General features: G+C 42.0%; 1 protein-coding gene across 3 annotated transcripts in view; it reads left to right on the plus strand.

Annotated features, from left to right (window-relative positions):
• Positions 1–25,220, plus strand: part of RAB30 (RAB30, member RAS oncogene family) — an 89,255-nt gene that overhangs the window by 33,722 nt on the left and 30,313 nt on the right. The window contains exon 1 of one of the 3 annotated variants that reach the window (XM_038568477.1): positions 1,548–1,728. The exons of 1 other annotated variant lie outside the window; for it this stretch is intronic. The gene's annotated coding sequence lies outside the window, so the exon portion shown is untranslated. Of the gene's footprint in view, positions 1–1,547; positions 1,729–23,967; positions 24,171–25,220 lie in introns of those variants that run through there. One more of the 3 variants, XM_038568478.1, reaches the window with a different exon arrangement.

Below are 25,220 nucleotides of genomic sequence, written 5' to 3' on the forward strand. Positions count from 1 at the left end.
TCAGCTCAGGTGTTGATCTCAGGGTTGTGAGTTCAAGCCCCGCCTTGGTCTACACATTGGGCACGGAGCCTACTTAAAAACAAAAACAAAATCCAAAGCACAAATGAAATCATGTCACTCCTCTCATCAAGACTTTTCCTTGACTTTTCATTGCCCTTACAACAAAATCTAGCCTCTTTTCTGTGGTCAGCAAGGCCCTGCGTCATCTCAAACATTCTTTCTTCCCCGTTATTCATTCAGCCTTGGTCCCTGGTGGCCTTTATATTCTCTAAACATGACAAACCTTTTCCTGCAGCCAGCCCTCACACTTCTGGTTACTTCTTTTTGTTAAGATTTTATTTATTTATTCATGAGAGACAGAGAGAGAGAGGCAGAGACACAGGCAGAGGGATAAGCAGGCTCCATGCAGGGAGCCCGACGCGGGACTTGATTCCCGGTCTCCAGGATCATGCCCTGGGCTGAAGGCGGCGCTAAACCACTGAGCCACCCAGGCTGCTCCTTCTGGTTACTTCTGCTTGCACTCTTTGCATAGCTTTGCAAATGGCTGGCTCATTCTCATCTTTCAGGTCTCAGCTCTGATACCACTTCCTCAGAGAAACCTGCCCTGATCATTCATCAAAGGCCCTAATTTCATTATTTTGTACCTGCCTTTCAGATCTGCACTGCCACTTTTGAGAACATAGTTCTTTGGTGACTGGACACAGGCTATTGTGTTAGCAGCTGTATTTTCTATAAGTGGCATAGTAGCTGCCCATAGAAGGTACTCCATAAATATCTGCAGAATAAATAAATAGCTCATGATTGACTGGATGTAAGGGTGTTGGAGTCATATTAAAGATTAATTTGATTCTGAAGTTGCCATTTCCTGTGTGAAAAAAAGTATTTTACCTCCCTGGGCTTCAGTTGCCTTATCTGTATAAAAGCAATCCTATCCAGAAAAAAAAAAAAAGGCAGTCCTATCTGCCTCATAAAATGTTGTGAATATTTTCTTTGGATATTGTGAAAATTATGATACTGGCTTTGAATGTACCTGCCACAGCACCTGGCGCATACTAGGTGTTCAGTCTACCTCAAAGCCTGGTTATTCTGAACATGTAAAGAAGAGTTCTGTCAAGTTTGCATCTGATTAATGGAATGCTTTCTGTGGTGAGCTTGGGAGTGCATGACCCGCAAACCTGGATGTAACATGCTTGCAACTTCTTGCTGGTAACGCTTGCCTGGCTGGGAAGACAGTTCTAACCCTAATATGAGCTGTTGTACTGTGTGATGCTCAGTCTGATAATCCAGAGGTGTGGGGCCTGGGGCCTTCACTCGGGTGCTGAACACAGACCCCAAAACCCTAAATGATCAAACCTGACATTGTATGGCCCATTTCTTGTCAAGAGGTATTGGGATGCTCTGTCTAGACAGTCGTCTCCTTTGGGAAATCACAGTTCCTCTAGGAGGAGGCACATGGTCTACTGTTAAGAATACAAAATAGGCCTGTGAGCTGTTGGGGAGGGGAGGAGTTGCCGTGAGGTGGGTGGGCCCGTGCAGCAGAGCCTGCAAAAAGGAGCTGTCAGCTTCTGCACTCACAGGCATCTCGGGATCATTGCTGGGAGCTTTCTCCTCCATACATGCAGTGTCAGCAGAGCCCCCAGTCCATAGGAAGGTGCCGATGTCACCGTCAGCCTTCCCAGAGCCAGTGATTCTGTGCCCCCAGTGAAGAGTGCTTGGACGAATTGAAAGGTAACACTGGAATGTGGATAGCCTGCTGGGAAGGGGGGGCTGAAGTCTTCATGCAACTCCTTTCTTTGGTTGGTACAATGACATAGGTGGTTCTCCTGCAGGCTGTTAAGAGTGAGTATTCTAACATAGGGCTCTAGAATCTGGTAGTCCTGGGTCAAATCCTGGCAATGTCATGACCTTGGCTGAGTTATTTAACATCTCGCCTTAGCTTCCTTGTCTAAAAGGGGGATAATTAATAAGGACTCCCTATTTTACCTGGTTGCAGTGGAGATTAGATGATCCAGTACATGCAGAAATCTTAGTTGAGTCCCAGGCACTGCTGCTCTTTAGTGAATGATGATTCTCTTTATTAGGCAGGTCAGGTTGGAATTTTGAGTTTATTCCTGATGAGCCTCACCCACATTGAACTTTGGGCCTTGGTTCTCTATATGCCAGCTATGTCCCTGGGACAACTTATCTAACCTCTCTGAGTCAGGGTTTTTATCTGTTACATGCAGTTTATAATTTCCACCTCATAGTGAAGGTTAAATGAGATCAGAGTGCCTGACACATAGTAAGTGCTTAAAATACTCATCTCTTCCACCTTTGGTTTTTGAGAATCTGAAATACGGTCCCTTTAAGCTTGTTAAGATTCCTCACTAGCCTTGTATGCAGCTGTGTTCAGATAGCTTTGGCAGAAGGAAAGACTTTTTTTTTTAAATAGACTGTTTCATAATCTGTTGGCTCAGATCTGTTGCTGCTGCACCCTGTGCTTCTCAGGGTCCCTGGGTCCTCCTGCAATCAGCATGTACCTTGCCTCTTACCTAAATGACCCTGGAAAGTGGCTGCCATGGAAGATGTTGCTGAATGCAGTATGGATTTTCCTCCCTCCTCTTGGGGTGAAACTGGCTCAGGGATTCTAGGCTGCAGGGGGAGGGGCTGTTGGGCCTGGACTGCAGTTGGACTTAGTGGCCAAGACTTTTCTGGTTTTCATTAAAATTCTCTGGCTGTCTTTCGGGATTGCTCATTGGATATGACCGTGCATTGTAGGTGGTGGTGCTGTTCTCTTGGCTACACACACCCATCAAATCACAGTGGCCCCGAGGACAAAAGAAAATTGAAGGTGGAGAACAGGCTGGCTAAGGGGTCTTGCTCAGCAATCTTTGTGATAAGGGCCCACTGTCTACAACTGCATATCTTGAGTTTTACAAATTCTTAATATGCAGATGGGAAGCAAACACAGCTGGACTGGGAATGGGGTCACAGAGAGAATCCTCTTACCACTTGCTCTGGATGACAGACTTACTCTTTAGGGTAGATAGAGGGTTTTTGGCAGCTGTCAGAGGGTCCCCAAATGGTACCTCAATAAATGAAATAAGTCTGATCTAATCATTTTCCTGAGGTGCTGATGCCCAAAGGGGTGGGGGTTGATTGGCATTTCTCTGAGGGTAACAGACCAAAATGAAGAGGATTCAGTTTTTTAAGAGTTAATTTCTGGTTGTTGACATCTCACTTGAGATTAGAATTTGAATCTGAAAATCTGGTTTCAAATGATGACTCCACTATTGACTTGCTTTGTGATCTTGGGCAATTGACTTGCTTTGTGATCTCGGGCAACTTACTTCCGCAGAATAAATTATGTAAAGCTTGTGGCATATCGTATGTTCTCAGTAAGTGGTAGATGTTGTTATCAAGTGCGCTAGATTTGACCTGTCACTCCAGCTCACCAAGATATATCCCAGTTCTGTCATCTAAAACATTTGTTCTACATCCCTCCCAGCTTTGTGTCATTTAAGAATTTGAGGCAAGTGTGTTCCCTAGGGGAAGCTGAGTCTTCTCTCACCAGAAAAATACATCAAAACCATATTATTATGTTTCCCAGTAAGACACTTACAACGTTAGATATGTCATCTCTAGGTGACTTAGTAGGGGAAGAAAAAAGAGGATTTTTTTCTGTCATTCTTGATGGATAGATTGTAAGAAGGCCATTTGAGTTAATCTTGGGTATAAATGTTCCTTGACTCCCAAGGGAGCATGACTGAGGCTGCCATTTGCCTTCAGAGTAAACTCCATTTCCAGTCTTTTCTCCTTTTACATTATTCCTCAAACCCTGTCTTCTAGCCACAGTGGATTACTCACAAAAAAATAATACGGAATGTATCATGTATACCAAAAAGTGTTCTAAATATGGATTTACAGCTTGAAGAACAATAAAATGAAAACTGTGCACCTACCATTCAGCTTATAAAATTGAATGTTATTGGTGCCTTAGAAGCTGCTTTTGTATCTTCTGCCCCCAAGTCATGTCCCCTTCTCTCCTCACCAGAGTCAATGATTATCCTGACTTTTGTGTTGATTATTCTCTTACCTTTTATATGGTTTAACCATACATGTTTGTATTACTAAACTGTATATTGGTTAGTTTTTTAAAACAAGGAGCAAGTACAAATCTAGCAAGCATCAGAGAAGGAGAAAAACCATGGGAGACTCTCTTTAACTCTAGGAGACAAACAGGCTGGCTGGAGGGGAGGTGGGGGGGATGGGGTAATTGGATGATGGGCATTAAGGAGAGCATGTGATGTGATGAGCACTGGGTATTATATGCAACTGATAAATTATCCAACACTACATCTGAAATGATTGATGTACTATATGTTGGCTAATTGAATTTAAATTAAAAAGAAAAGGGCAGTAGTGCCACTATTAGGTTTAAAAATAAGCTGATTTGGGTTCATAGTCTTGCTTTAGCTTTCCTAGAGATTACAAGAGGTACTAATGGGGAAGTCAGTGGGCAAAGTTGTAAGTGGGTCCTAGGAAGTTTAAAGCCCACCATATGAGGGCATCTGATGGGGGTATAAAGTGGGTCAGGCACTGGACATCTGGTAGAGTATGGTCACAGAGAATGGACTATTCTGTCTTTTGTACCTCTCATTTCTCCAGCTGTCAGGGAGTAGTTCAGAGCAAAACTCCTCTGTGGGATGAAGTGAATACCATCAGCTAACCCACATAGACAGCATGGAGGGGATAAGCAGGTGCTTCATTAGCACAAGGTCAAGCAGGCAGAGTCAGAAAAAAGTCTGGACCAAGTTTACCTGTCATTCTTTAACAGGTTAAAAAGAGAGTATGCAAAAAAAAAAAAAAAAGAGAGAGAGAGAGAGAGAGTATGCAGTTACTGTCTATGGAATGTTCTTACCTAAAAATTGATCCCTAAATCTAATTGAGACCCTAAAGCTAACTTTGATTTATTAGAAAGGTAGAAGAAATTAAATTACACTCTAATAAGCAAACAGATAAATGCGGATTATTGGACAGCTGATTTAGCTTTTGCAACAAGTCAGTGGCATGAAAAAAATAACGTAGCTTCAAAATTTACAATCAATGTAATATATGAATCTTTTTTGGGTTCAGATACTCTATGTATTAGTTTGCTAAATACCGTATATTGGGTAGCCTTAAAGAACAGAAATTTATTTTAAATTAAAAATTAATTAATTAATTTACTTTTTTAGAGAGCGAAAGATTAGAGAGAGAGAGAGAGAGCACGAGCTGGGGAGAAAGCAGAAGGAGAGGAAGAGAGAGAATCTTAAGCAGGTTCCATGCTCAGCACAAAGCCTGACACAGGCTTAATCTCATGACATTGAGATTATGACCTGAACTGAAATCAAGAGTCAGATGCTTAACCAAGTAAACTGCACAGGTGTCCCATAAATTAATTTTCTCACTGTATTGGAGGCTGGAAGTCCGATCAAGGTGCTGGCAGGTAGATTTTTCCTGAGGCCTCTCTCTTTGGCTTAGAGATGGTCACTCCCTACTCCCTCTTCACATGGTTGTCCCTCTGTACACATGTTTCCCAGTGTCTCTCTGTATATCTTAATCTGTTTTCTTTTTGTAAGGGTATCAGTCATGTAGGATAAAAGACCACCCTGAAGGACTCATTTTTAACTTAGTTACTTCTTTAAAGGCCCTATCTCAAATTATAGCCATATTGTGAGGTATGGGGGCTTAGGGCTTCCATTTGGGGGTCAGGGGAGACACAATTCAGCCCATAACAGTCTAATCATAAAAAAGCGTTTTTGAGATGTTGGGGAAATTGTCTTATTGACTGATATCAAGTGGTTAACATTAGTTTTCCTAGGCATGATAATAATATTGTGATGTAGAGAATGGATAATATAGAGGTGGGTTCTGAAGTACACTGAAATGAAATGATATAATATGGAATTTTTATAAAACATTGAAACAAAGTAAAAATAGAGAAAAGGGTGTAGATTAAGTTAACAGGCCAAAATGTTCATATATTGAATTGGTGATGAGCATCACGGGCTTACTTTTCAGTATGTCTGAAAATTTTATAATCCTATATTAAAAATATTTAGACCAACAACACCAAAAAGGATATAATGGCAGTAGGGTTTTTGGTGATGACCATCTTCAATATGCCTGTCCCTTGAGCTCTACTTGTCCAGTCTGGTTGGTTTCTTCATATGATAGTCATTTTGGGACATTCCACGGATTGTCTCTACTCCTGTTTCTTGTATACCGCTTGATGAAGGATATCCTCCAGGAACTTCTTAGGTGAATGGAATGTGAATTTTTGAGCTCTTGTAGATCTGAAAATATTTTTGTCCTATTCTCACTTTTGACATGTAGTTTGGTCGGAATTCATTTTCCTCCAGAATTTTGAAAGTTTTACTTCACTGTCTTGTTTTTATTGAAGGTGTTGAAAAGTTGGAAACGTTTTAATTTCTGATTCTTTGTATATAGCCTGTTCGTTTGATTTTTCTTTCTGATAGCTTATATAATCTTTGCGGTTTTCTGAAATTTCACACTGTGTTTGTGGGCAGGACCTTTGGATCTGGCAACGTGTATCCCTTAGTTCTTCGAAGTTTTATCTAATTATGATTTTTCTTTTTGTTTTTCTGTTCTTTCTTGGAAATTTCCTCTTCCTTTTTTTTTGGAAATTTCTTTTCTTTTTTTAAAGATTTTATTTTTAGGGACGCCTGGGTGGCTCAGCAATTGAGCCTCTGCCTTTGGCTCATGGCATTATCCTGGAGTCCCGGGATTAAGTCCCACATCAGGCTTCCTGCCGGGAGCCTACCTTCCCTCTGCCTATGTCTTTGCCTCTCTCTCTCTCTCTCTCTCTCTGTCTCTCTGTCTCTCATGAATAAATAAATAAATAAAATCTTTTTAAAAATTATTTAAAAAATAAATAAAGATTTTATTTTTAGAGAGTGAGTGGGAGAAGGGGCAAAGGGAGAGAACCATCAAGCAGACTCCCTGCTGGGCATAGAGCCCAGCCCTGACCCATGAGATTGTGACCTGAGCCAAAACCAAGAGTCACCACTCAACCAACTGAACCACCTGGATGCCCCCTTTGGAATTTCTTTCACTCAGTTATTGGACTTTCTGTATTGGTTCTCTAGAATATTCTTAATGTCTCCTGTTTTCCATATCTTTGTCTTGTGCTTCTATTCTTCAGAAAATTTTCTCAACTTCATCTTCCAATCCTTTTATTGAGGTTGTTTTTTTTTTTAAATTTCTGCTACTAAGTTGTCAGTTTCCAAGAGCTCTTTTTTTTGTCTTCTTGATGATTCTTTTCTATAGCATCCTGTTTTCATTCACAGCCATTCACAGCTATAATTTTATTTCATTTTTTTTAAAGATTTTATTTATTCATTCATGAGAGACAGGCAGAGAGAGAGAGAGAGAGACATAGGCAGAGGGAGAAGCAGGCTCTACGCAGGAGGCCCGACGTGGGACTTGATCCAGGGACTCCAGGACCACGCCCTGGGCCAAAGGCAGGCACTAAACCGCTGAGCCACCCAGGGATCCCCCTTTATTTCATTTTTGTAAGAATATTAATGGTCTTTCCCTCCTACCCTGCTCTGTTCCTCACATAGTATCCATTTCCTTCAAGCTGCTTTTTTTTGTGTGTTTGCTGTGGTCTGTATCTTCATTAGAGGCTTTCCTGAGATGTCACTTTGAATGTGATCCTTGGCTCTGTGGTCTAATTAAAGGGTGGGGGCGATAAAAACAAAAACAAAAGCAACTGTTAAGACCTTAACATGGTATGAAGGAAGCCACTCAAAAACGACTACAGAATGCATGATTTCATTTATATGAAATTTCCAGAATAGGCGAATCTATAAAGACAGAAAATAGATTAAGTGGTTGCCTGGGGCTGGAGAGTGGGGTGAATACGGATGGCATGACTTCTAATTGGTATAAGACTTTATTTGGGGTGATGAAGATGCTCTAAAATTGATCATGATGATGGTTGTACAGCTTTGTGGCTATACTAAAAACCACTGAATTGCACACTTGAAAAGGGTGAATTGAGTATGTGAGTTGTATGTTTAGGAAGCTGTCAGGAAACTGAGTATGGGACAGAGATCAGTAACTGTGGTGTGATGGGGGTGGATTGTTTGTTGGGAACCCCTGAGGCAGCATCTTCAGGTTTTTCTTGGTTGTGTTTGCTCTGGAGGAGCCTTCCCCATCTCTTTGCTGGGAGAGGGAAGAGGGAACTCTCTAGAGGAGAGGGAATGGGAAACTTGTACTTCACCTTCAGCAGACAGAGTGCCCTTGTTTGTTTTATGTTCCCTTTTAACCATCCTGGGTACTCCTGGACCAGAGCCACTCTTACTTTTTATTATGGAAAATTCCAAAGACTACAAAGTAGAGAGGATGGTGCAATGAATCCTGATTCCTGAGCCCCCAGGCTCTCCAGCGATTCCTTCACGGACATTTTTATTTCATCTGTGTCCTCCCCACCCCCTTTCGCCAGATTATTTTAAAACACATACTGGACATTTCTGTTGTATGCTCTCTAGCCTCTGAGCCTCCAGAATTCTGTCAGTGCAGAGAAGGATCTCAGGGTTTAACTTCTTTTCAGGCTGCTTTCCCCGGTTTCTTCATTTCCCCATCTTGTCCCGCCGCTCTAGGAGTACACGGTACTGCCATCCTGGGCCTGGTCAGGACTCTGTGGTTTCCATCAGCTGCACACTCAGCTCTTCCTGCATCTGGTTTAGGATTCAGATTTCTGGAGTCTGCCCTCACTTACTACTTGTTCATCTGTTTCCCAAGCTTCCAAAATTTGACACCATTATCTTCTCTTTCCCTGAACTTGAATGGTTTTGTTATTAAGACCAAAAAGAAGAAGAAGAAGAAAAAAAAAAAGACCAAAAAGTCTCTACCGAATTTTTGTAGGGTTTCAGGAGTAAGTGAAATTAGATGCATCTGTTCTTCATGCTACTTTCCCAGGAAGATCAGATCAGCTGCTTCTCCCCTCCTCTAGTTTTGCTCTGTCCTACCGGATTCCTTATAGATAGGTAGACAGATTTATTTGCCAGGAAAACTCCTTTCCAATCTCCTGAGAACTAAGAGGAATCTTCTTATTTTAACACGCCTCTCTTCTGACCTTAAGCCCAGGCACAGTTAAAGAGTGCCTGCCTTTGTGCCTCGCTGGCATTTTGCACTCACCTCTTATTCTAGAATTGCCTGCTTGCACTTTGAGTGCCTGCATTGCAGTTTGTTTACCTGCCTTCTTCCCTGTTGGCCTGTGAGGCGGGACTTAGGAGCAGGACTATATCTTGTTTCTCTCTGTATGTGAGCACAGTGCCTCACTCCCAGGAAACATTTGTTAACTCACAGACTGGATAGCTCAGCACGAAGCCGCCAGGGTGGGGACAGACAAGCGTGCAATGCCCCCTTTGCCTCCCTCTTTGCAGGCACACTGTGTTTTGGTAAATATCAGGGAGGGAAACCTGCCTCCTCGGCTTGTTGTTGTGCTTGTTACGCAATGTCGTTCTCTTTGCTTTTAAGTCTGGTGTTTTTTACCCAGTCAGCATGTTGGAGGGATTGGGGGGAGGGTAAACATCCTACCATAGAAGGAATGGACTCTGGCAGAGATGGGTTTTTTTCCCTTCCTCCCCCGATAGAATGGCTTGTGGTCTGCACACCGCTTCACACTGAAGGAACCCATTTGTTCTGTCTGGACAGCTACTTAGTTCTGTGAGGCTTCCCATTGCTTTTTCTTTTTGGGATGAACCGCTGGGGGAATTTTTTAAATTGCTGATTATATTGTTTTAAAAAATCTGATGTTAAAATATTATCTAGGCAAGGTCTTTTCCAGTGCAAATATATAACTTTAAAAGCGTAACAGTAACCTTAGTTTTTTTCAAGTCCTTTCCTCAAAATGCTACATACAGCCTCCAAGGTGAAAGAGATGGAGAACTGGTGGGCAAATTTGGGATGCCAGGGCAGCCCGGGTGGCTCAGCGGTTTAGCGCCGCTTTCAGCCCGGGGCCTGATCCTGGAGACCTGGGATTGAGTCCCACGTTGGGCTCCCTGCATGGAGCCTGCTTCTCCCTCTGCCTATGTCTCTCTGCCTCTCATGAATAAATTTAAAAAATCTTAAAACAAAACAAAACAAAACAAAAAACAACCAAATTTGGGAAGCCAAACAAATTTGGGATGCTGGATTAAACACTAAAGTGGGGTTGTGTACTTCAGGACTTGTCAGAGCCTCCCTCCTGTGCCTTGTGAATCTCCAAGTGGGGCACACAGTAGGCTGCATTTCCTCCACTTACTTTTCTTTTCATTGGAGGAGCGGGGCACTTTGGTGTTCTGTTTCGTGGAAAATATACAACTCTGGAAACAGCGCCTCAGTGCTTTAAGGCCCTATTGAAATGCCTCTTCCTCTAAGGCTTTCCTGAATTTCCCCAGAGATATAAAACCTTTTTCATCAGTGAATTGTATTGTTTTCATCTAATTGTCTCCCTGACTCTTCCCTTACCCCCCAGTAAGTCATAAATTCCTTGTACATGGCATCTCACTTTTGCATCTGGGACATTACCTCACATAAAGGTGCTCCAGAAATGTATGCAGTACTGCACCAGTGCCTTAGCTAAGTCATCCTGGAGTCATCCTTAGAGTTCAGAGGGTACTGGCAAGGGTGGGAACTCAAGACGGTTCTGGAGCTTGGGACCCTCACTGATCAAGGATCTAGATCTGGGAGAGAACTCACAGCAAAGATAGAGGGCTAGTATAAGAGCCTGGTCCTAAAGCAGAATAGGGAAGCCAACCCAGGAGATGCTGAGAATATAAATCAAATGTTCTGATGACTGGTTATATGCCAAACATGGTGAAGTAGAAGTAAGTCCTGGGGTGCCTGGGGTGGCTCAGTTGGTTAAACATCTGCCTTCAGCTCAGGTCATGATCTTAGGGTCCTGGGATCGAGACCGGTATCTGGCTCCTTGCTGAGTGGGGAGTCTGCATCTCCCTCTCCTTCTGCCCCTACCCCTGCTCATGCTCTCTCCCTCTCTCTCTCAAATGAATAAATAAAATCTTTAAAAAAAAAAGTACCTGGGCAGCCCCGGTGGTGCAGCGGTTTAGCGCCGCCTGCAGCCCAGGGTGTGATCCTGGAGACCCTGGATTGAGTCCCACGTCAGGCTCCCTGCATGGAGCCAGCTTCTCCCTCTGCCTGTGTCTCTGCCTCTCTCTCTCTCTCTCTGTGTGTCTCTATGAATACATAAATAAAATCTTAAAAAAAAAAAAAGTACCTATGTGCAACAGGCACTGTGCTGCTGGGGATACACAGATGAATACAATTCAGTCTTTTCCTTCAGGCAACCTTTGTTTTATGGAGTAGATAGTCCTGTAAATAAATAAGCAATGGGGTAAGTGCAGTGATGAACTAAGGTCGGGGTAATGTGGGAAAACCTACCTGAGCAAGGTGGAGTGAGGCACAGGGACTGAAGGGATCAGGTGACAAAGCTTTGGGTGAGAGCATGATGACTTCCTTGTCACCAGCATGAGAAAGTGAAGTAGGCTAGGAGTGAGGAGAGGCTGACAGGGTGTTGCAAACAGGTCGAAGAAGCATTTCAGACCTGGTTTTGAAAACCATAGGTTTGTAGAGTTTTCCACTAAAGAGCAGACTATCCAGCGTGTTTTAGATACATACTCAGGTGGTAGGCAATGGTAGTATTATTCCCTTTTTCTGTGTAGGGGAGCTGAGGTTCAGAAAGTGACTTGCCCAAGATCACTTAGTGTGTTGGAGTTGGAACAAAGCCACAATTTCAAGGCAGATCCATCTGCATCTTTGTACTACTAAGTTACCTTTCAAAGTATCAGTGGCCAACAAGTATCTTGAATTTCTGACTGAAAAGCACTCTTACTCTCCTCTCCCTGTGATACTGGAATTGGAGAATAATTTTAAGACTTCATATGATTGTGACACCTGGGTGGCTCAGTGGGTTAAGTGTCTGCTTTCAACTCAGGTCATGATCCCAGGGACCTGGGATTGAGTCCTGCTCAGCAGGGAGCCTGCTTCTCCCTCTTCCTCTGCCTCTGCCCCTAACCCTGCTCCTGCTCTCTCTCTCTTTCTTAAATAAGTAAATAAACTCTAAATAAATAAATAAATATTTCATATGATCAAGAGCCAAATTTATGTGGTACTAGTTCTTAGTGCTATAAAAGTTCCTGGGGGAGATGGCATCCATATTGCCCTGAGGAAAAGGTTAACTAGAAGAAGTAATGGGAACCCAGGTGTGAGAAAGGTGATGCTATGTTGTCATGTGGAGGGGACGCGTGGGTCTGGGAAACAGATGACAAGAAGCCACTTCTTGGCATCATCACTGTCACTGGCTTCCTGGGATAGGTGTGTAAAGAAAAGAGAAATGAATGACCATGTACTTCATTCTCACCTTTGCTTTTGCTGAATATAAACACACAACTGGCATTAAAAACATATTTTTACTTCCTTATTATGGTCACCAGAGTTTATTCAACGGCATTCCCCTTATACCGCACTGTGATTTATCTCAGTGTCCCTGTCCTCTTCTCAAACTCACTCTGAATATATAAGGGAAATAATTGAAGGTCCTACAGCTAGTAGAATTACAACCAGGTGTGCAAATAGAAATGACATTCAGCAGTCTATGTGATGAACAGAGCTTGCCTATATAGAAGGGGGTGTGTGGGGCAGCCCCAATAGCCCAGCGGTTTGGTGCTGCCTTCGGCCCGGGGCGTGATCCTGGAGACCCAGGATCGAGTCCTGCGTCAGGCTCCCTGCATGGAGCCTGCTTCTCCTTCTGCCTGTGTCTCTGCTTCTTTCTTTCTCTCTCTCTCTCTCTCTCTCTCTCTCTCTGTCTTGAATGAATGAATGAATGAATGAATGAATGAATGAATGAATAAATAAATAAATAAATAAATAAATAAATAAATAAATAAATCTTTAGGGAAAAAAAAAGAAGAAGGGTGTGTGTGTTTGTCTTGGCGCTCCAAAGTTCTCTTAAGATTCCTTCTAACTCTGGGGCACCTGGGTGGCTCAGTCAGTTAAGCATCTGCCTTTGGCTCAGGTCATGATCTCAGAGTCCCCTGCATTGAGTCCTGCTCAGCAGGGAGCCTACTTCTCCCTCTGCCCTCTCAACCCCCTCCTCTCTCTCTCTCTCTCAAGTAAATAAATAAATAAATCTTTAAAAAAAAAGATTCTTTCTAACTCTGTCCTGATTATCTTCAGAGCCTGGAGTTGGGATCTTTTTTAAATGCTACTATATTATATTACAATAATAGTGTTGTGAAAAAAAGGTGTACTTACTAGTCAAAACAGAGTTGATTAGTTTCCCAGCTCCCCAGGCTACCAATTCTTTTATCTTAGGCACATTATTAATTTTCTTAAGATTAAGTCTTGTAGATCTTTGGTCTTGTAATTATGCCCCTTCTCTCTGCCATTATCAGGTTTACCCTCATCACTGGATAATTCTCAATAGCAAATAAACATGCTTCTGTATTCATCTGCAAATAAACAACAGTTCCCCCCACCCCATCCAAAATCCCAAAATGTTTTCTAATTTTGTCCCTTAACTATTCCAAAATAAATTCATTATGTAGTTTATACCTCTAGCTGTCTTCAAGTCCTTTCTCTCAGTAAAACTTATAGGTTGTCCATAGTTTGGGCTTTGACATCTTTACCTCGCTCTCCTCTCTCCCCATTGTTCCACCAGGTCTATTCTTGTCATTGCAATCAATGAATGACCTTCATGTGACCAAGTCAAAGGCCGTTGCTTTCTTTTAATCTTGCTCATTTTCTCAGCAGCATTTGACAATGCTGATTGCTGTTTTCTTAGGCATTCTACTTTCTTTTTTAAAAAATGTTATTTAGGGCAGCCCTGGTAGTGCAGTGGTTTGGCGCCGCCTGCAGCCTGGGGTGTGATCCTGGAGAGCCAGGATCGAGTCCCATGTCGGGCTCCCTGCATGGAGCCTGCTTCTCCCTCTGCCTGTGTCTCTGCCTCTCTCTGTGTGTCTATGAATAAATAAATAAATAAATAAATAAATAAATAAATAAATAAATAAATAAATAAAATCTTTAAAAAATATAAAAATAAAAATGTTATTTAAATTCAATGAATTAACATATAATTTATTACTACTTTCAGAGGCAGAGGTCAGTGATATTCATCAGTCCTATGTAACACCCAGTGCTCATTCCATCATATGTCCTCCTTAATGTCCATCATCCAGTTACCCAATCCACCCAACCCCAAACCTTCCAGTGACCCTCAGTTTGTTTCCTATGATTAAGAGTCTCTTATGGTTTGTCTCCCTCTCTGATTTCAACTTGTTTTATTTTTTCCTCCCTTCCCCTATGATCCTCTGTTTCTTAAATTCTACATATGAGTGAGATCATAGGATAATTTTCTTTCTCTGATTAACTTATTTCACCTACCATATCTTTTTTTTTTTTTAAGATTTTATTTATTTATTCAAGACAGACAGAGAGAGAGAGAGGCAGAGACACAGGCAGAGGGAGAGGGAGAGAAACAGGCTCCATGCAGGGAGCCTGACGCAGGACTTGATCCCGGGTCTCCAGGATCACACCCAGGGCCGAAGGCGGCGCCAAACCGCTGGGCCACTGGGGCTGCCCACACTTAGCATATCTTCTAGTTCCATCCATGTCATTGCAAATGGCAGGATTTCAATTTTTTTTATGGCTGAGTAGTATTCCATTGTATATATAGACTACATCTTTATTCATTCATCTGTGGATGGACCTCTGGGCTATTTCCATAGTTTGGCTATTGTGGACATTGCTGCTATCAAACATTGGGGTGCAGGTTCCCCTTTGGATCACCACATTTGTATCTTTGGGGTAAATCCCTAGTAGTGCAATTACTGGGTCAAGTTGGACACTCTACTTTCCTGGGTCTCTTCCTAACCTCTCTGGGTTCTCCTCCTTCTCTTCTCCACTTCTAAATGGTGATGTGCTTCACATTCTGAAATAGCCCCTTCTTTTCTCTGAGATATAGGTATCCTCTTCTAATCCAATGACTTTCAGTAATATCTACTTGCTAATGGCCTTCAAATTTGGCCTTCAAATCTTTACCTTCAAATATTTTCTGCAACTCCAGATTCATGTCCAGATAAGGTATCTAAGAGGCACTTGCATGCACATTTTACATGGCTGAAAGAGAACTCTTAACTTTGTCTCTACCCAAAACTTGTTCTTCCTTCAGTCTTTCCCACCCCAGTAAGTCTTCCCCCCCACCCCCATAAGTACTATCCCCCCGAGTACTCAAGGCAAAATATCTAGGCATTGCTTTTGATTTCTTTCTTTTTTCTCCTATTATCATCCATTCCTTAAGCAAGTCCTATCTTTTCTGTCTTCAGAAACATTCCCAAATTTATCTCCTTCCTACCATCTCCAGCACCAGCATCCTAGTCCAAGCCACATCATCCTCTGCCTAGACCACTTGCAGTGACCTCCTAACTAGACTTCTTGCTTCTGCTTGTATCTATACCATAATCCCCTCTATTTCAGAGACTAGAGAAATCTTTAACCCTGTTTATTGGTCTGTGCCACACTCTCTCCCCAGCCCCCTGCCCCTGCAGGTGGCCTCCCATTGCACTTGGCATGAATCCACACTCCTCACCCTGGCAGACCAAGGTCTCTGTGACCTGCCCCATGTCACTCACTCAGCCCACTTATCACTGACAGTGCATCAGCCTCACTGTGCTTGGTTTTGGTTCCTTGAACTTGCCAAAGTCCATTCTCACTTTACAGCCTTTGCCCTAGTTCTTCCTTCAGAATGAAATACTTTTCTTTCAATCTACATATGCTTGATCTTTCTTATTTGAATCTCATCTTAAATATAGCCACCTCGAAGAGGCCTTCTCTGATGTCCCACTCTAAAATTGCTATGTTGGGGCGCCTGGGTGGCTCAGTTGGTTAAGTGTCTGCCTTCAGCTCAGGTCATGATCCCAGGGTTCTGGGATCGAGTGCCATATCAGGCTCCCTGCTCAGTGGGGAGTCTGCTTCTCCTTCTCCCTCTGTGGCTCCCCTTGCTTATGTTCTCTCACTCTCTGTCAAATAAATAAATAAATAAAATCTTAAAAAATAAATAAAATTGCTGTCTAGTCACTCTGTCCCTTCTTCCTATTTTAGTTCTCTACAAGTAAAAACTTGGCATTATCTTATTTTCTTGTTCACTAATGTATATGCTCATTTCCCCATTCATTCATTGCTGTTTGCTGCCCAACTGGAATGTGAACTCTCTGAAGTTGGGGAACTTTTTCTTTGTTGCTGTAACCTCTGCTTCTGGATCAGTACTCGCACAATAGTAGATGCTCACTACAGATATATGGGATGAGTAAATATATTTTTCTCATCTGTAGAATGCAGAGTTCTCATAGTTCTTTAGGATGAATACTTATGTCTCAGAGTTCTTTAGGATGTACTCTGTCTTATGTCTTTAGGATGTCTTTAGGATGAATACTTATGTCTCAGAGTTCTTTAGGATGTACTCTGTCAAACTTGGTAATGCATGTGAAGTGAATTCTGTGCTACCATATTGTATTTAATAAATAGAAAAAATATTTTTTTAAGTACCTGGCTTGTCATAGATGTTCAACAAAGATTAATTCTTTTTTTTTCTTATGGTCTGGGTCTCTTGTAGGATTTTCTGTTGAGATAGCTTACATTCTCAGCAAGGTGAAAGGTACTCCCCAATCAGCTATGACTCTACATTTTTTTCTGAAGAAAAGATTTGAAAAGTACTATTTAATGAAGAGTCAGCTAGTTTAGAACCATTATTAATGTCACTTCTGTCTCCCTCCCCTAGTATACACATATAACAAGACTTAGCTTTCTCCTGGGAAATAATAATTTTCTTCTCTTTGGTTATATGATCTTCTCCAATTAACTCTCCTTGGAGTCAAAGTATTTTGGGATTTGATTTCTAAATCCCGGTGTTCAGGTTCCCTGAAAAGTATTTCCAGCTTTGTGTGTTCTGATCAATGTTTCTTTTGCATTTTACTTAATAAATATTTAGGGTCGACTGAGTGCCTGGCAGTGGGGATACAGTTAAGATTTCTTAGGGTCCTCTGTTTCCTGGTGGAGGAAGTAGGATACATAAATCAATGAGGATAATAAAGTGTCTATGAAAAGAGTCTTAATAGAACATAGCAGAGGCACAGTGGAGGGAGTGGCTAATCCACATTGAGGGGAAAGGAAGGTTTCAGAGATCTGTGATTGCTCTTCAGCCAACAAGGAGAGAATGGCTGTGTGAGCAAATTGTGGAGGAATGAACCTGCCTTGGGATCTGCACTGAGAGGCTGGCGTGGCTGCGTGTCACAGTGGCAGTGGTAACTCAAAGGTCATGAGAAGCAAAGCTAGAGAGATGGGTTGGCCTGAGTCATGGACGGCTCTGTATGCCTGGCTAGAGAATTTGAACTTTCTCCAACAATAGCAATAATAGGAACAGCATGTAACTTTTACCCTGTACTTCCTATATGCCAGATTCTTTTCTTTGTTCTTTATTAATTCCTTTAATCTGTGCCATGACCCTGTGTGGTAGGTACCGTTTTAATCCTTGTTTACAAAGAAACACAGGCACCAGGAGGATGGGGAACTTGACCAAGGCCACTCAGTTCACAAAGGGCCGGGGCAGGACTCAGGCAGGCAGTTTGGCTCTCAAGTTTGCCCTCTTCACCAGGGCACTGTACTTCCTCTCACAGCTTTGTGTGGGCAGCCGGGAGCCCCTGAGGAGATTGAAGTGTGGGAATGACATGGCCACATTAGTTCTCTGGGAAGGTTGCAGTGTTGTTGCATTGCATCTTGTACATGGGTTAGTTTCTAAAAGCCTCTGAGGCAAAACATGCAGTTACCTTTGTCCTTAAAGTGAAGAGTATTTGGGTGAGGCTTGCTATGCCAGCAGTAGCACCTCCTGTCGCACTGAACCCAAGGCAGCAGCTTTTCCCCTAGCCTTGGAACCGAGGGCAGTCTTTAATAGAATACATGTAAGAGATGGATAATCAGCTTGTGTTGAGGGGCCCTGTTCAAAAAGCACAAAAGAGTCACACGCCTGCAGAAACTGAGCCCCTCCATGGCGACAGCCGACTGAGCCTGCCCTCTCACTCCTTCCAGGGCCCATACTCACGCAAGGGGCAGCAGAGCTCATGCACTGCGTAGTGATTTTCCCTGTCTCTGTGTCTCTCTGTGGAAGGAGTCCATGTGGCCTGGATGGAGAACAGGGCTGCTGCTGCCAAGGTATGAGAGGTTGGCTCCAATGAAAGTCAGGACAGATAGACAGGAGAAGGAGGGTGTGAGACATATAAAGGAGGTTAAATTTCCTAGACCTAATGACCAACTGGATTTGTTCTCCTCAAACTTTTTTCTGATGTGAAAACTTGGTACATCGTTTGATTTTTTTCTTTCCAAACTCTGATAAAATTCCTTTTAATTTCCAACGATGTTAGCTTTGGTAACACAGGATTCTCCTTGCTCCTGACTTCTGCTACTGAAATAGGCCTAAGAGTCTCTGCAAGTGTTCAGGAACTTTGATCAATCCATCTGTTGTGGCAACAGTGCAAATATGCCTGTTTTTTGTTTATAAATAGACATTGTATTAGGTAAATTCTCTTGATGGCACTAGAGAAAACCCACTGCTACGTTCTCTTGCAGGTCTTATGGTAAGTTCACTAATCTTTTTAAAAATTGAAATGATTTTGTAAGTGCTTTAAAGAAAACCTTGACATGATTTCAGAGATAAAAACCAAACCAAACCACCTAGCACGTGGGAAAAAGAGACAGGGAGGAATGCATCAAAATGCTGAGAGTGATTATTTTCCCCTTTTCTGTGTTTTCCAAGTTTTAAAAAATGTGCCTGTGGTGCATGCAAAATGTCAAAAACTTGTTAGAAAAAAAAAGGACAAAATGAAAAAATAAAAAGCTCCCCGTAATCCCATAATCCTAACACAACAGGTTCTTACTTTTGAGATGTCCTTGTTCACATACATGCTTATTCTTCATAGCTGCAGTCCTGAGAAATGCAGCTTTGTGTATTCTTTTTATTTTATAGCCTATTGTCAACATTATTTCATATTTTCACATAGTTTTCATAATTGGCATTTCTAATGGCTGCTTTGCATTCCATGGTGTTGATGTTTCATACTGAACAATCCCTTGTTGGACATTTGGATTGTTTCCAGTTCTTTTAGATAAGATGTAATGAACATTTTTATTCATTTAGCATTTTGAGTTTGTTCAGGTCTTTCCTTAAAGTGGATTCCCAGTGGTGAGCTTACTGCATGAAAGGTTTGAACTCTGTTAATGGCTTTTCGTTCGTACCTGCTAAGAGCCTATTTCCTAGGAGTGCGAATTGAATGTGGTTGGTCACTAGCTGTGTACATGTGTGTTTGTCCCATGTTTCTCTCACTGGTATTGAGCTTCTATGATACTTAATATAATCTATTATCTCTAAATGTCCTGTTTATTGAAGAAAATTTAGAAAAGATATAAATATATAAAGAGGAAAATAAACTCTCCACAATCCCACTACTCAGAGGTAAGGTAAGCATTTTAAAAATGTATTTCCTTCCAAGTATGTATTTCATAATGTTACATCATGTGGCTCAAAGAAAAACCAAAACAAAAATATAACCTCTTCTCTGTTGTGTAGAGGTTTTACAACTCTCTCCGTTCTAGGGCCAAGTCTAAGTAGTACTGGAATGAACTTTCTTATGAATAAATCTTTGTACACATCTTGGCATCATTCCTTAGGAAAATTCACAAAAGCAGAATTGTTGGATCAAAGAGTATGGACAATTGTTAAGGCTTTTGATGAATATTGAAAACCTGCTGTTGAGGAAAGTTGTGCCACTTGACATACTGTCCGTGGTAGACCGGCTGCTGGGGGGGCTTCGGGCTGGGCCTGAGCTGGTTGGTGAGGTAGGGACAGAGGTGGTGCCAACGGGGAATTCAGGCTACATTTCTGACAGAACATCTGTGGGCCTTGATGACAGATGGCTTATGGTATGCTGTGTGTGTCTGTGTGTGTGTGAGTGTGTGTGTGCGCACGTGTGCGTGTGTGCACGTGTGTTTTGGGGGGCTGTGCTGAGGGAGAGTTTTACATAGGAATTTGCCAGGATGCAGATAAAATAATTTACAGGGAAGCCCTTAGAAACTTGAGGTACTCTATGGATGTAAAAGCCCTATTGATAGTAATGGTAACTAAGAAATCCCCTCCTTCCCCACAGGGTTGTTTCAAGGATGAAGTGGCTGATGTGTGTTAAAGTACATAGGCCCTAAACAAATAGGGCCTCTTGAGTGACACAGGACCTGGCACAAACTTGAGAGACAAACTTGGGAGAATTCTTGTATCTTATTCTCATACATTTGCGTCGCAGACCGCATGGACACTTGCTTCCTTTCCCTTTTTCTCATGCTTCCAGTGAGGAGGGAATCCGTTTAAACAGCTGAAGGAAGGGTCCAGCCTGGAGTGACAGTCTTCTGGCAGGGAAGGAGGGAAGGAGACACCTCTGTCCTGGAAAGGCCTTGCGTCCCTCAGGCTAGGGAAGTGCTCGAGACCACTTGTGAGCGGCTGCCCTGCCCCCTGGCTGCCTGGCAAGGCTGCATTGTGTGCTCAGCCTGGGGGAGGAGGCTGAAGATGCCCATAAGGAGGCCCTTCCGGTCCAGCCGAACCGACGCAGGAAAGCTTCTGCAGAGGAAAGATTAGACGCAGTGCCCAATTTAGAGAACCCAGTGGGGTGTGCATTGGGACAAACCCCCGGAGCTCTTTGAGGGCAGTATTGTTTATTGTTGGAGAAGGATAGCGGAGGGAGCCCGGCCTGCTCGTGCAGAAGACGGAAACAGCAAGTTGGGTCTGGAAAGACCTTTTTTAGAGCAAACATGTTTTGTATACAGAAGCTCCCCATCTTGGAAAGGGATTAATGAGCAGGAAAGGCATCTTTCTTTTGCCATGGGAAACAAGGTGCCAGTTATTTCCCGGCGCATCCAAGACTCTGTCAAGTACCTGCACCCTGAGTGCTATGGTACAAAACAAACTAGTTCTGCCTGGGGAGCTAACTGATTGGGGCCCCAAGTGACTCCTACACAGTGGCCCTGTCTCCCCCTCTTGCCTCTAGGAAAATCAGATCTGTGCTCAGTGCAGTGATGCTTTCTTACTATGGAAGGGGAAAGAGCACTCTTACTTCAACAAGAGAATTCAGACATTTGCTTTGGGTCGTACCGATGAAATGCTGCTTCATGGGTTAACTTTCCTTTTCCTTACTTGCCTGGTATCCCAAATCTATGGTATATTTCTAGGAAATAGGAAGATATAAGAGGTGATGTCTACAAAGAATAAAATAAAACATTTTATTGTCTTGCTTTTTGAAAATGATATTACAGAACCTCTGAAAACAATAATATGTTATATGTTAGTTAATTGAATTAAAAAGAATTAAAAGAAAGAAAAGTAAAAAAAAAATGATATTGCGGAGATCTCAGGCCTACTTTATTTATTTATTTTTTTTGTATGTCTGAAAAAATATTCCCAAGGGCTGCTTTTGAGATCCTTCCCATCCATGGGTCTGTGTCAGCCTCCCCTGGTGCTTATTATGCCTGTGCCCTTGCCTGGTAGGGATTTACATTTGCAGACCTCGTTGGCCCTCATGGCAGCTCTGATTCAGTGTCAGGGGACAGGAGTGTGTGGGTCCTCTGGCTCTGTTGTTGACATGCTGTGTTGGCCTGAGGCAAGTCACTCTTGATTTCAAATCCTATTTCTGTAAAATGGGGCGAAAAAGCTAGCCTCCTTCTCCTTCCCCAGGAGGATCCTGTGTCAGAGTTGAGTGAGTCATTCTTGAGCTGTAATACATGATACAAATGTGAGAGTCTTGTTTTTACTTGTGAAATAAATAGACTAGGGTTCTGTCCATTGGTTTTGGCTGTCATATGATGGATGCTCATTTTTGAGGGAAGTTAGAATCAAAGAATGAGTCCACCATGTTAGGAACTTAACTGTGCTGGAACATAGTTTAATAGAGAGAGCGGTGGCACACACAATAACCTGGAAAGAACCACCCCACCAGCCGGGTGGGACATTCCTTACCTGTCATGTGAAGGGGTGCAGCAGAGCAGACAAAGAGATAGAAACAGAGCACCCCAAATAGATTTTTAAGATTTTTTAATTTTTATTTTTAATTTTTATTTTTTTAAAGATTTTATTTACTTATTCATGAGAGACACACAGAGAGAGAGGCTGAGACACAGGCAGAGGGAGAAGCAGGCTCCATGCAGGGAGCCCGACACGGGACTCAATCCCTGGTCTCCAGGAACACGCCCCGGGCTCAAGGTGGCGATAAACCACTGAGCCACCGGGGCTGCCCTAATTTTATTTTTAAATAGATTTTATTTATTTGACAGACAGAGAAAGAGAGCACAAGTAAAGCAGCAGACAGAGGGAGAAGCAGGCTCCCTACTGAGTAAGGAGCCCAATGCGGGGCTCAATCCTGGGACCCCAGGATCATGACCTGATCATGACCAAACAGATTTTTTTTTTAGAGGACTTTTGTCACTGTATTAGGAAAGCTGTCTTGCCTTTCTAGCAAATACTGCAGACTGAGTGGAAGGTCGGAATATAATTGGTTGAGAGTTGGAGGTTATCCTCTTTCCTACAACTAGATACAGCCTCCCCAGAAGCAAACACTGTTGCTAATTCTCCTGTGTCTCTTTCTGGAGATATTTTATGCTTATGCATTTAAATAATTAAACGCCCCCTTTTCATACTATACTCGCCATTTTCCACCTTGCTTCTTTCACTTAATGCATCTTCCAGAAATCCAGAGCAGGCTGCATAGTATATTGATGTATAGTTTTCATAATATTGCAACCATTTTCCTGCTGATGGACTATTAGGTTGTTTTTCATATTTGTTAGTACAAATGTTGTTTAAAGAATATCCTACTGCATGTGTCTTTGTACGTGTGTTATGTAAGTATAGGACAGATTCTGAGAAGTGGAATTGCTGGGTCAGAGGGTTTGTAATAGCCTTTTTAGTTTTTAATCAGTATTGCCCTCCAGAGAGGTTGCATTGATTTATCTCCTACTGGTGCTACACAAGCACCCCATTTCTCCATACACTCTCCTTTACAGAGTGAACTTTGCCAATCTGAATGAAAAATGGCTTCTGACTTTGAATTCATTATCGTTTTCATTATAAATAATCATCTTAATTGTTTAAAATTATATAAATTATACATTAGAGTTTGAATTTACTCTTAAGAGTAAAGCTGATCATTTAAAAAAATGTAGAGGTGCCATTTTTATTCCCTTTTTCATAAACTATCTGCTTATGTCTTTTGTCCATTTTTTCTATTGATTTATTCAATTATTCTTATTGATTTGTAGGAACTCTTTAAGCATTTAAGGAAACTGGCCCTTAGTTATATGTATTTCAGATATTTTAATCAGTTGACCTTTTATTGTTCTGCCGTGCAGAATTTTTAAAAAATTTATTTAGTCAAATTGGTCAACCTCTTTATTTTATGGCCTTGATTTTGAGTAATTCTTAGAAAGCCTTTCCCAATTTAAGATTTTATATAGACCATGCTTTCTTCTGGTAGTACTCTTATGTTTTCATTTTTCAGAATCTAAATCTTTATAATCCATCTGGAATTTATTTTAGTATGAGTGAGATAGAGTTCCAACTTAATTTTTTCCCAGAAAGACGTGGGTTTTGAATCCTGGCAGTTTTACTCATTAGCTGTGTAATTTTGATGAAAGCTTACAATGTCCTTTCTGTAAGCTGGGGATAATAATAATAGTACCTACCTCACAGGATTGTTGTGAAGATTGCATGAATACGTATATGTAGAAGAGTACCTGACACATAATAAGCATTGAATAAATGTCACTTATGATTACTGTTACTAACGGTGATAGAATGTGAATTATTTACATCGTTGGTGGATAGAGAGGCCGCCTTGCACCTCACTAGTGTGTGACAGGGTGACATTTCATTACCTACACTCTTTAGTTTCTTCACTTGCATAATGAATAAGAACCAACTCATGAGATTGTTGGCAGGTGCAGATTAGATCATGTCTGTGAAAACATTTTGCGAACTGTAAAGGGCCATGTCAAAATGCTGGAGATTATGGCCTGGTGAATGAGGAGCAGCCATGGCACAGGTGGGTGTTTGACATCCTTGGCCAAGGAGAATAATTAACTCGCAATAACATGAAATTAGCAGCTTATGTAAAGCAAGTGAGCTTGCAGCAGTTGATTATAGTAATGTTTAGTAATTGCCTTCTAGTAATTAAGCACTAATGAGCTTCCTGAGACAGAATCTTGTTAGAGTGAAAGATCAAACACTTTCAATTCAACGTCTACTTGAACATGGTCCTGGGATATGCTGACATGAGTGTCTTGTTGAAGTGTGGTCCTTGTCTTTAAGGACAGTAGGGGCAACATGTGTAGAGCACACCCCCATCTACCAGGCAGGTGCACATGTGAAGATGGACTTAGGGTAAATACACAGTGCTCTGGGATTGTCCACAAGGGAGAGACTCACCTGCAGAGCCTGGCAATGACAATCTGAACCTGGTCCCTGGAGTCTGGCCTAGATTCTGAGTACCCAAGCTCAGTAATGAATGCCTTCTTCAAATGACTTCTTGGCCTTTTCAATCTCTCCATTTGTGATTTTGGATTCATCAGGCATATCTTATTTCTCATGCCGTGCCAATCTCCCTCCACAACTTCTGGGTACATGCGATATTGTGTCTGGGGACTCTGTTTCTAGCAGATCTGACCACTCACATTTTGCCTGGGTAGAATTGACCAGTAAATTTAAATTTCAGATAAAAAACTGATAACTTTTTAGTGTAAGTCTGTCCCATATGATACTTGTGTTACACTTACATACTAAAAAATTTGTATGTCCCATGCAATATTTGGAACAAACTTATATTAAAATTTATTTGTTGCTATCTGAAAATGAAATTTATCTGGGTGTCATCTTTCTCCTTTGTTTTCCCTTCCTTTCCCTTCTCCTTTTTTTTTAAATTTTTATTTATTTATGATAGGCACACAGTGAGAGAGAGAGAGGCAGAGACACAGGCAGAGGGAGAAGCAGGCTCCATGCACCGGGAGCCTGATGTGGGATTCGATCCCGGATCTCCAGGATCGCGCCCTGGGCCAAAGGCAGGCGCTAAACCGCTGCGCTACCCAGGGATCCCTCC

Source organism: Canis lupus, chromosome 21 (assembly GCF_011100685.1).
Source record: "Canis lupus familiaris isolate Mischka breed German Shepherd chromosome 21, alternate assembly UU_Cfam_GSD_1.0, whole genome shotgun sequence".
NCBI classification, from domain to species: domain Eukaryota; kingdom Metazoa; phylum Chordata; class Mammalia; order Carnivora; family Canidae; genus Canis; species Canis lupus.